Below are 8,971 nucleotides of genomic sequence, written 5' to 3' on the forward strand. Positions count from 1 at the left end.
GGATGGATGGATGGATGGAGAGCCGCTCGCTCCCCGGCACGGCGCGGTCCCCGGCGCGGGGCTCAGGCGCTCCGGAGCTGCTGCCCTGCCCTGCCCTGCCCTGCCCCGCCACCCCGGGCCGGCCACCGCCTCCCGCTGCCCGGAGAGCCGCGAATCGCCTCGCACAGCCCCAGCCCACAGCCAGGCCACCCTGGAGGAGAGCCGGAGGGGTGCGGGGCCGGGGGATGCTCCGAGAGAAGCGGCGGCGGCTCCCCGGGAAGGGCGAGGAGGGGAGGAAGGGCTGCGGTGGGGGCGGACGGGGAGGCGGTGGGATGCAGCCTCACCTGGGGAAGCGGCGGGGCGGAGAGGSAGGGGGGGAGCTGCCCCCGAGAGACGGCAGAGCTGCTAAAAAAAATAAACAGCCAAAGCGTGAAGCAGCCGGCAGCCCCGAAAAGCAGGCAGCCATTTAATAGGGACCGACAGCTCCGGTGGCCGGAGCGCTCGGGAGCGGGGAAGCCCCGCGCAGAGCTCCGAGCATCCACCGGGCACAGCAGCGGGGCCAGGGCAGCCCCCGCACCCCGCCCTGCCTGCGGCCACCCCGCCGCTCGGACAAACCGTGCCCCCTCCCCGCAGTCAGTGCCTCCATCCGCCACACCGTGCCTTTGAGCTCCTCTAAGTATCTGCTCGGTTTTTTTTCTTCCAGAAACAAAATAGCCATCGTTTGCGGGGCTGGGGGCAATTCGTCAAGACGTATTKTCACCACCTTTTCCCATTTGTAACAACTGGGATTGCACGAAGTGAGAAAACGCACTTTTCCGGCAGAAACAGGCGAGATTGTGTGGGTGATAAATTTCTCATTTATGTATTCAAGAGRAAAAAACCCAAACAACTAAGTTAAAGAACGTTTAAGCATTTTTTTTTTTTTTTAAATCGCAACACCCACGGCCCCCACCCCATTTTTCAGCTTTTTGTTCCGCGGCTGATGTTACAGAGCCGCTTTTCCTGTTCACCAGGGGAGGTTTCTGTTCTCACACAGCCAGGCTGCTTCACTGCCAAACCTCTTGAAATATAGCCCTGAAAGGAAGATGGTGGATATGCTGTGCAATGAATCATTTGACTTTAGATGTATAATAAGCACTTTTTTTTTTTTTTTCTTTTCTGCAATCATATGATAAGACCAGGAGGTCTCGAGATAAAACATTTTAATCCTGCACTGTGAAATTCACCTGCAAGTGCTAACTTGGGACTACATCTGACACTCCTGAGATGTTTCTGAGTCTGCTATTCATTACCATTACACCAGAGAAACATGTCATTCACCACATCTGAATATGATCAGATATCAACATGAACCTGATGCTGAGGGGTGGTAATATTTGGTGCTGGACTGACAGGAATTTTTGATTCACATTTTAACTTAAGAAGAATTCAAGCAATGCTAAAATCTCTCACATTTGTTCTCTGGTCTGCTGCACGTACCAATAGTAAGAGAACACTTGTTCCAGGCCCAGAGTAAACCTGTGCCATGTGTAGTGAAATCTACTCTCTGGCTATTCCAGCAAAAAGAAATTGAACATATCTCAAACAAATCCAATATATGTGGATATCATGGTGCATTATGTGTGGAAAATTAATGAATATCCTTGGGTTTTGGAAGTGTAAAGTTTCTGTTGAGTTATGTTTGGGTTGATGTGCATAACTCATATTTCTGCTAGCTGCTAGCTGGTCTATAGCAGTGACATTGTCTTACCAACACTGCAGGCTCTGTGTGCCCGGACAAGCCTATGGGGCAGGGCTTTAATCATTATAGACTGACACTTATACAGCACTTTTCCTTTCACAAATGTTTTCATGCTTTCCTATACACTATTGACAATACCAGTTTTTCCCTGACCACAGGGTTGTGGTCTATCTCTGCCATGTAAAATTTCTTATCACCTTCAAAATCTCCCATTTATTTTAAGCAACTTGTCAAAGAAATCGTTTCCYTCTTTTTCTCACTTATGTCTGTGTGTTTGATTGAAAAGTAGAGGAAATAACTGGTGTGAACGCCAGTATTGGCAAGATACAAAACTGTTCATGTGACATGTTTAAGGATTGCWAAGATTTTGGGTGTCTTAGAGTGGGCAAACAACCTGGTTCCCAGCTGGAAATGGTACTTCTGGCTCTAAAAATATCTCGATTAGACTACAAGTGCCGTAATCTCACAGAGAAGCCAGCAAAGATGGTCATATTTTAAATGCCAATTGCAGATTTTGATTCTTAGCTTTCAAGAAAAAAAAAATACCCCTCAAAACTGAAATAGTCTGAAAGGATGGCCCAGAGCCCTTGCTGAGCAGTGTGATAGTATGCAAGAAATGGGCAATAAAGTAACATCATACTTGTTCATCTTGTCAACCCTTGACTACAGCCGTATTTCCCTGTCACCACGAGTAATATCCCAGGCCATGTACCAAGAACTCRAAAGGGTTTTCAAATAGGTTGCTGTAAATGTATATGTTATGCAAAATAAACTTTCAGATGGAGTAAGAGTTTCAAGATAGGTTCTCAAGAGGTCCAATCACTCAAGTCAGTAGACAGAGGAGATGCTGATTGATCGTAGCCCAAGAACAGTAGCCCTGTATCACAAATAGTGTGATTAATAAGGGCAAAATCCCACTTTAAAATAAAGAWATCCTTTCATGCACCTCAACAGGCYGTTGTGTTCTGTGAAAGAGATGTTTCCTGAATTTTTAAGCATTTGGRTAAGATGCAGAAGTATCAGAAACACTCAGGTGAAACGATACATTCACATATCAGATAACATTTAATTCTCTTATAGAAGAATGTTAACAATAAACTATTTTGRTACATGATTTCAATTTCCCAGTCCTGTAAAGCTATAAATTCATGTAGAAGATRGCAAAATCTAGTCAACCCCTGTAAAAATTTCCTGAACAAGGTATCAGTATACTTCATCTTGGCCTCACTTGTTGCTTTAGGTTTTCAGACCCAGTGTGTCACAGTCCATGAACCATACACCACYCCATTAGCAATCAGCATAAAGATCCCTGTTACATCACATACACAGAAAAAAATATTCATGCAGGTGTCTTGATTCTGCTTTTCATGGGCACTGGAATTCACTTTTTCACAGTGACAATTTTCTGGGATTCACATCAGCTTCAACTACTGCATATCTAAAAGAATGCAAACTGGTAAATTTATTGACAAAAGCAATATTGTAAGACCTGCCAGCAATACTGCTCTTGGCCTTTAAAAAATATGAAATTGTAAGTGTTGGACAGAAAATGAGTCCAATAAGCTCCTTAGGAAACAAGTACCACTTGATAAAAGCATGACTGTCACTTAACTGTGAGAGAAGAGCAAATGGGAGGAGCCAATAATAACCTCTTATAGGTTTGCATAATTCTGTAGGACTTTAGATGTTGGAGCTCACATTTTCTTCATTTTGTAACTCACCACATGSATCTCCACAGGGTGGAAGACACTACAGGGAAGACTTTTCCCCATTTCAGGACCCAGACAGTATTTTTTTGAGTCAAATACCTGCTATGTCTTTAAACAAAAATCTTTTGTGTAGCTTGAGATCACCAAAACTTAAGTGTATATTGAAGAAAGTCTTTTAATGTGAAGTTGAATTACAGATTGAAAAAAAAAAACCAACAACAACAACAAAAAGAAACCTAAGTAAAAGGTTGTACAAGACATCCCCAAGTGCTTTGATTGCAGATAATTGGAAGCAACTCAGTGCGGACTGGAACAAAATACAAAATGTCTGGCACATAGAATTACGATGGATTGAAATCTTCAGTGCTCTTATCAAATCATGAAATCTCCAGAAAAAAAGCTGCCCTATTTCCTTCAAAGTGGTGGAATAAATTAGTTTAACRGCTATATAGACAGCATTTTTTTAATTCCTTGATTTTAGCTACATTGGCACTTAGCTAGCTAAGAAATATCTGCAGCATCCACATCCTTTGATAGGAAGGCAGGGCAAGGCAGAATGAGTGATTGCAGAGGGTAAGGATAGTAAAACACTTAAAAGACAGCRAAAAATGTGCACCAAGATTATGTCACTCTGTGTCTAAATCTCCTCCATGCTGTTTGTGTAAGATTCAGCCCTGAAAGCAGATTGCAGAAACCTGTTATTAAATTAATGGAGTGGCATTTGTCTGCATCAATTGATTGCAGGATTTGGTCTTCCTTTCTAAGCTCCCTTAGACAGAGAGTTGGTTTCCTAAATTTTTTATATTGGGTAATACATTCCGAAATACTACCAAAAAAAAAAATATCTGAGGGTTCTAAACTAGAAGGTTGGAAGCCTTTGCTGAAAAAAAAACCCAAGAGTTTTCTTTTAAAGCCATTCAGCTTCAAACATCCTTGGTCCTGGTATAACTGTGTGCAAGTTTTAATCTTAAAATGGGAATCTACATAGTTTTAGCCAGATATTTTTTTTGGCTGGAAGGACTACATTTTTCATTCAAGGTTCTCTCCAAAATATTTCAATGTTACTGTGGAGATTCATTCTCTCTGCCCATACCATTTGGTGCTCAGCCTTGGGAGTTTACAAACAGCTGTGATCTGGAAGAGATCTCGTTCATGTGAGAAAGTTTATGCAATATTACAGTGCCAGGTTCACGGGTAAGGGAGATGAAGCACACATTGGGCTCAGCACCCAAGACAATCCCTACCAAAATGAAAGGCAAAAGCAACATTCAGCTCAGAAACAGCAGCACCAAGGCCCATCATACAAAGCATTAAATGTTAAAATACTCTTAAGAATCATGATTATTCAATCATTTTACCTATCTGGTTTCTACCCTGTTTAAAGGGAAAATAAAAATACTTTCTAATTATCATGTAATGAAGTACTAGATGGAAATGAAAACATCCTCAGGTTGTCATACTTTTTGAGGCTACAGCTTTCAAACTAAGGATATGTCTTTTTAGAGAGGTCAAAGTCAGGTACAGGCATGCTCCATCCCCAAGCAGTGGTAGGGGAGCTCAGAAAGGGCGTGAGCCTTGATGAATTTATTTTGTGTGACCCCCCCAAATGCCTGGGGACATTTTGTATCCATTCCACAGAGGCCAACCACGAGGTCACTTTACAACTCCAATTGATCACTTTGCCAGACATGGACAGTTSAGTGAAATCTTAAACAGGGCAACACTGTCTTCAGAGCCACTTGGAAGAGCTGTGAATTAACCAGGCAGAACAAGAATCTGTCACTGGAAGCAGAGCAGCAGCTCTGGGTATCATACTAATCATGGTATTAACTTTGTAAATTTATTCTCACATGAGAAAAAAACAGCTGAGTAATACCCATATTTGATGTTGTTACACAGCAGACTCAAAGCACAGTTTTACATTTTAACTCCCAACAAGGCAACTCTGGACATCTCATGGCCATGTAAATCAGGACTAACTCTACAAATTTTACACCATTACAAAAAAGAAAAAAAAAAACCAAAACAAAACCCACACACACATCAAAAACCAACCTAAAAAYAGAGTTAAGGGAAAGACTTCCTCTGCACAGTAAAATAATTACGCATATTTATTTATATATTTACCTTAATTTTGGTGACACCCACCTGTTTAGCTCACCATGAACAACGAGGCATGCTTTATGTAACTTCCCCAGCAAATCTTGATAATCCTTACTCTCTACATGAATTACTCGCATGTCCATCCTGCCTCAGAGTTCAAGTTCAAAAAGAGCTGGACCTGTCTTTCAACAATGTTTTCATCTCTCCTGTAATAGTTTATAAATACAGAGAATTTGCACCACCATAAAGCTCAAGCATCATTTGAACATGTCAAGAACTCACAAGTCAAACACTTTCTTCTCTAGTTTCTTAAAATTTAAGTCCAGTTTAATTTTTTTTCTGTTTTGAGCTTGACCAGCTTCTTCCCAGGATTAGTCCCTATTAGAAAGTTTCACACTAAAGGTCAGAGATCCACTTGACACTGTCACAACTTTCTGGTGGGGCTGTGGGTAAGAGTCCTCTTTTCAGGGCAAGGCTGATGGWTGTTGCTGTCATTCATTTGCAATTTTTTTTTTTGTTTTTTGCAGAACCCCTCAGTTTTCTGATGATGCTATGAGTCCACAGCCCKACAGGAGGACATGCCACATGAACAGATTTGGCAATTACTGCTGCAAATAATTCTCAAAAAAAATGACCTCTTTTTGTCTTAGGTCATTACAATATGAAAGTTTATTAAGATTCTAATTTATGCTGCCTCTACAATCAAAATCATTCTTTTACCATTCCTTCACTTCAGACTTGGCTTTGAGGGAAAAAATAAACAACTACCTTCCATTTCCTTCTATTTCATCACCTTCAAACATTCTCATAATAAATTTATTTGCAAAAACAAGCTTCTCTCTTGTATGGTATGCAAGCACCCCAGTGTCATAGGTTAGAATATTCTCACTACTAACCCTGCCTTTCTTTCAAGAAAAGGATTTTCAAACTCTCATGCCTAAACCCTATATCAGAACAGGCAAATGGTGAACTGTATAATAAATCCTTCTAAAATACATGCATTAGTACAAGAAATAAATAAGTAACAACATCTGCAAACATGAGAAGATTTTGGTRAGCTTCAAAGGGTTTAGGAGAAAGTTTGCATTTCTAAAACATGACAAGATAAATATTTTCAGCCAATAACAAAAGACACAAATAAATAAACATGTTTCTGAAAAAGTCAGGGCCCATGTAAACATTTGGGAATACATAGAGTGTTTATATTGTATATAGAAAGTTAGACAGGCAGATACCATGAATTCTGAAAAGCAAAATGAAATTAAAGTCAAAGGTTGTTTATTAATGTTACCTGCAGCACTGTTTTTCATTGCCCTGATGGCAATGACTCCGTTAATGCCTCTCTGTATGCAATCCAGCAGTGCAATATTTTGAAGATCACCCCAAGTTCTATTGTCTGAATGAGTGGTTCAGTGACATGAGAAGTGCAATGGTCTGTCCTCCCCATCCCAGCACTGCTGCCTTTTTTTCCTTCACTAGATGGGCATTGGACTGGTCCAYGAAATTTCTGGTTCTGTGCACCTGAGAGATAACTCTTAGAATAAAATGGGCCCRTTTTTTCCTTGGGCCAATTTAGAGTGATCTCCACAGAAAGAATATTGTATATGTCACTCTTATCTCAGAACCTAGACATGTCCACACTGCACTACAGMGTGATCCAGGCTGGAGAATATTTGTACAGCTGAGAGAGTTTGCTGGTCTTCATAGAGATTAGAACAATCTGTAACAAAGTGTGTTAGGACAACTACCATAGCAAATATAAATGAGCTGGATGTCACATCACAGCATGAATTGGAAGGACAATTTTGAAAGTAATAAACAATTGCATCTTGCAAAGCTCAGTCTGAAGCATAGAAGAAAAAAGGCTATTTTTATCTTTGTCTTAAGTAACTTTCTGAAATCATTCCTGTAAGTAAATATGATTGACCTGCTAAAGAAAAAAAAAGCTTAATATAATTAAATTTGACATGTTTTGTAACACCAAACTGTGGCACTTTGCAAGACTGGAAGTCAGGAGTCAGATTCTTTTTGAATGAGTAGGTTATAGCAGTTTGAAAGACAATGAAGTAAAAAGAATAGAAAACTAAAATCCATAGGAATCAGCCTGGACACCATGCTGTTAGACAGTCAGGGGAAAGCTCTGAAAACTCTGGTATAGAAAATCAACACAAGTGCAGTGAAAAGAGCAGGTACTGAAGTGGTTGAAATATAAAGTTTGTTGGCCTTCAAGCCACTTTTTCTGAATGGAATTCAAATTATGGCAACAAGTAAGATTCTAARCAATGGGTGCCCAGAAAGCTATAATTTCAATATGATTGCCAAAAATAAGAACAAAATATTGTAAAAAAAAAAACAAACTGGAAGCTTAGCAGAATGCATCTGGGATGCCAGTACCCCTAGAGATCTTTCAGTGAGACAATCTTTTTTACTTTGCTCTTTAGACACAGTGAATAAGAGAAACCCAAATACARCAGTGGAGTAGAAAGCAGCTTTTGAGTCATTCCCAAAGATTCAGATATCAAAAAGTCTACAAGCAGTGGGTAAAATAACAAGACTGAAGCAGTGCATTGCCTGTGAATTTTGTGCCTTTCAAAAAAACACATCTTCCACTACTATATCCTTGGAGGGGCTTCCTGTGGAATTATATTTAGCCTAGGTATCAGGAGCTCAGCTCTAGCAGCATGGAGCTCAGCATGCACTAATTAGTCAGGCTCTGCAGAAAGCACTGGAGGCCACGCTCAGCTCTGCGATGCTGCGGGTACTGCTGGCGTTCAGAGCACGCTCCAGCCTCAACAGCTCACTTGGGCTCTCTGGAGCTGCTCTACACACCCTGCACAAAGATGCATTTTGCCCTTGTGAGCAGGTGTCAGCCTGCTTGAAAACATGACACCAAGCAGCTGGGGATGAGCATGAACACTTATTCCATGTTTTGCCRTATCTTCATTATATCTTCTCTATTTATGTCTATATCTTCTCTATTTTTGTCTACACCTATATCTTATCTGCTGGCTTTTCCTTGGCTTTGCTTCAGCTGGAAGTTGTATGTTACACACAAAACAACTGAATCATGAAAAACAAAGGCATGTTATTAAATTCTCTTGGGGGAGACCAGCAATTACTGTATACTGACTRTTCAAGGGTGTTATTTTGGTAAACAAGAAAGAAACTAAATGAGCATAGAATTCATCATTAGGAAATGGTCTCTTATTCAATTAATACACATTCAAGAGAGCCCCATATGCATGTGCTCCAGTCAGTGAAGTACTGCAGGAAAATAGGAAGAGATCTCCCAGGGTGCAGCACACCCTGCTTTCTCTGCCATATGCCTTCTAAATATGTTCCTCTGTGCCACTACACTCACAAGGCAACTTGCTGATTCTTGGCAAATGCATTCTGATACATTAAAAACACACCATTCCTAAAGAAGTTTTTCCCTTAT

Source organism: Malurus melanocephalus, unplaced genomic scaffold, assembly GCF_030028575.1.
Source record: "Malurus melanocephalus ecotype Western Australia unplaced genomic scaffold, MMel_1.1 scaffold_273, whole genome shotgun sequence".
In the NCBI taxonomy this organism is placed as follows: Eukaryota; Metazoa; Chordata; class Aves; order Passeriformes; family Maluridae; genus Malurus; species Malurus melanocephalus.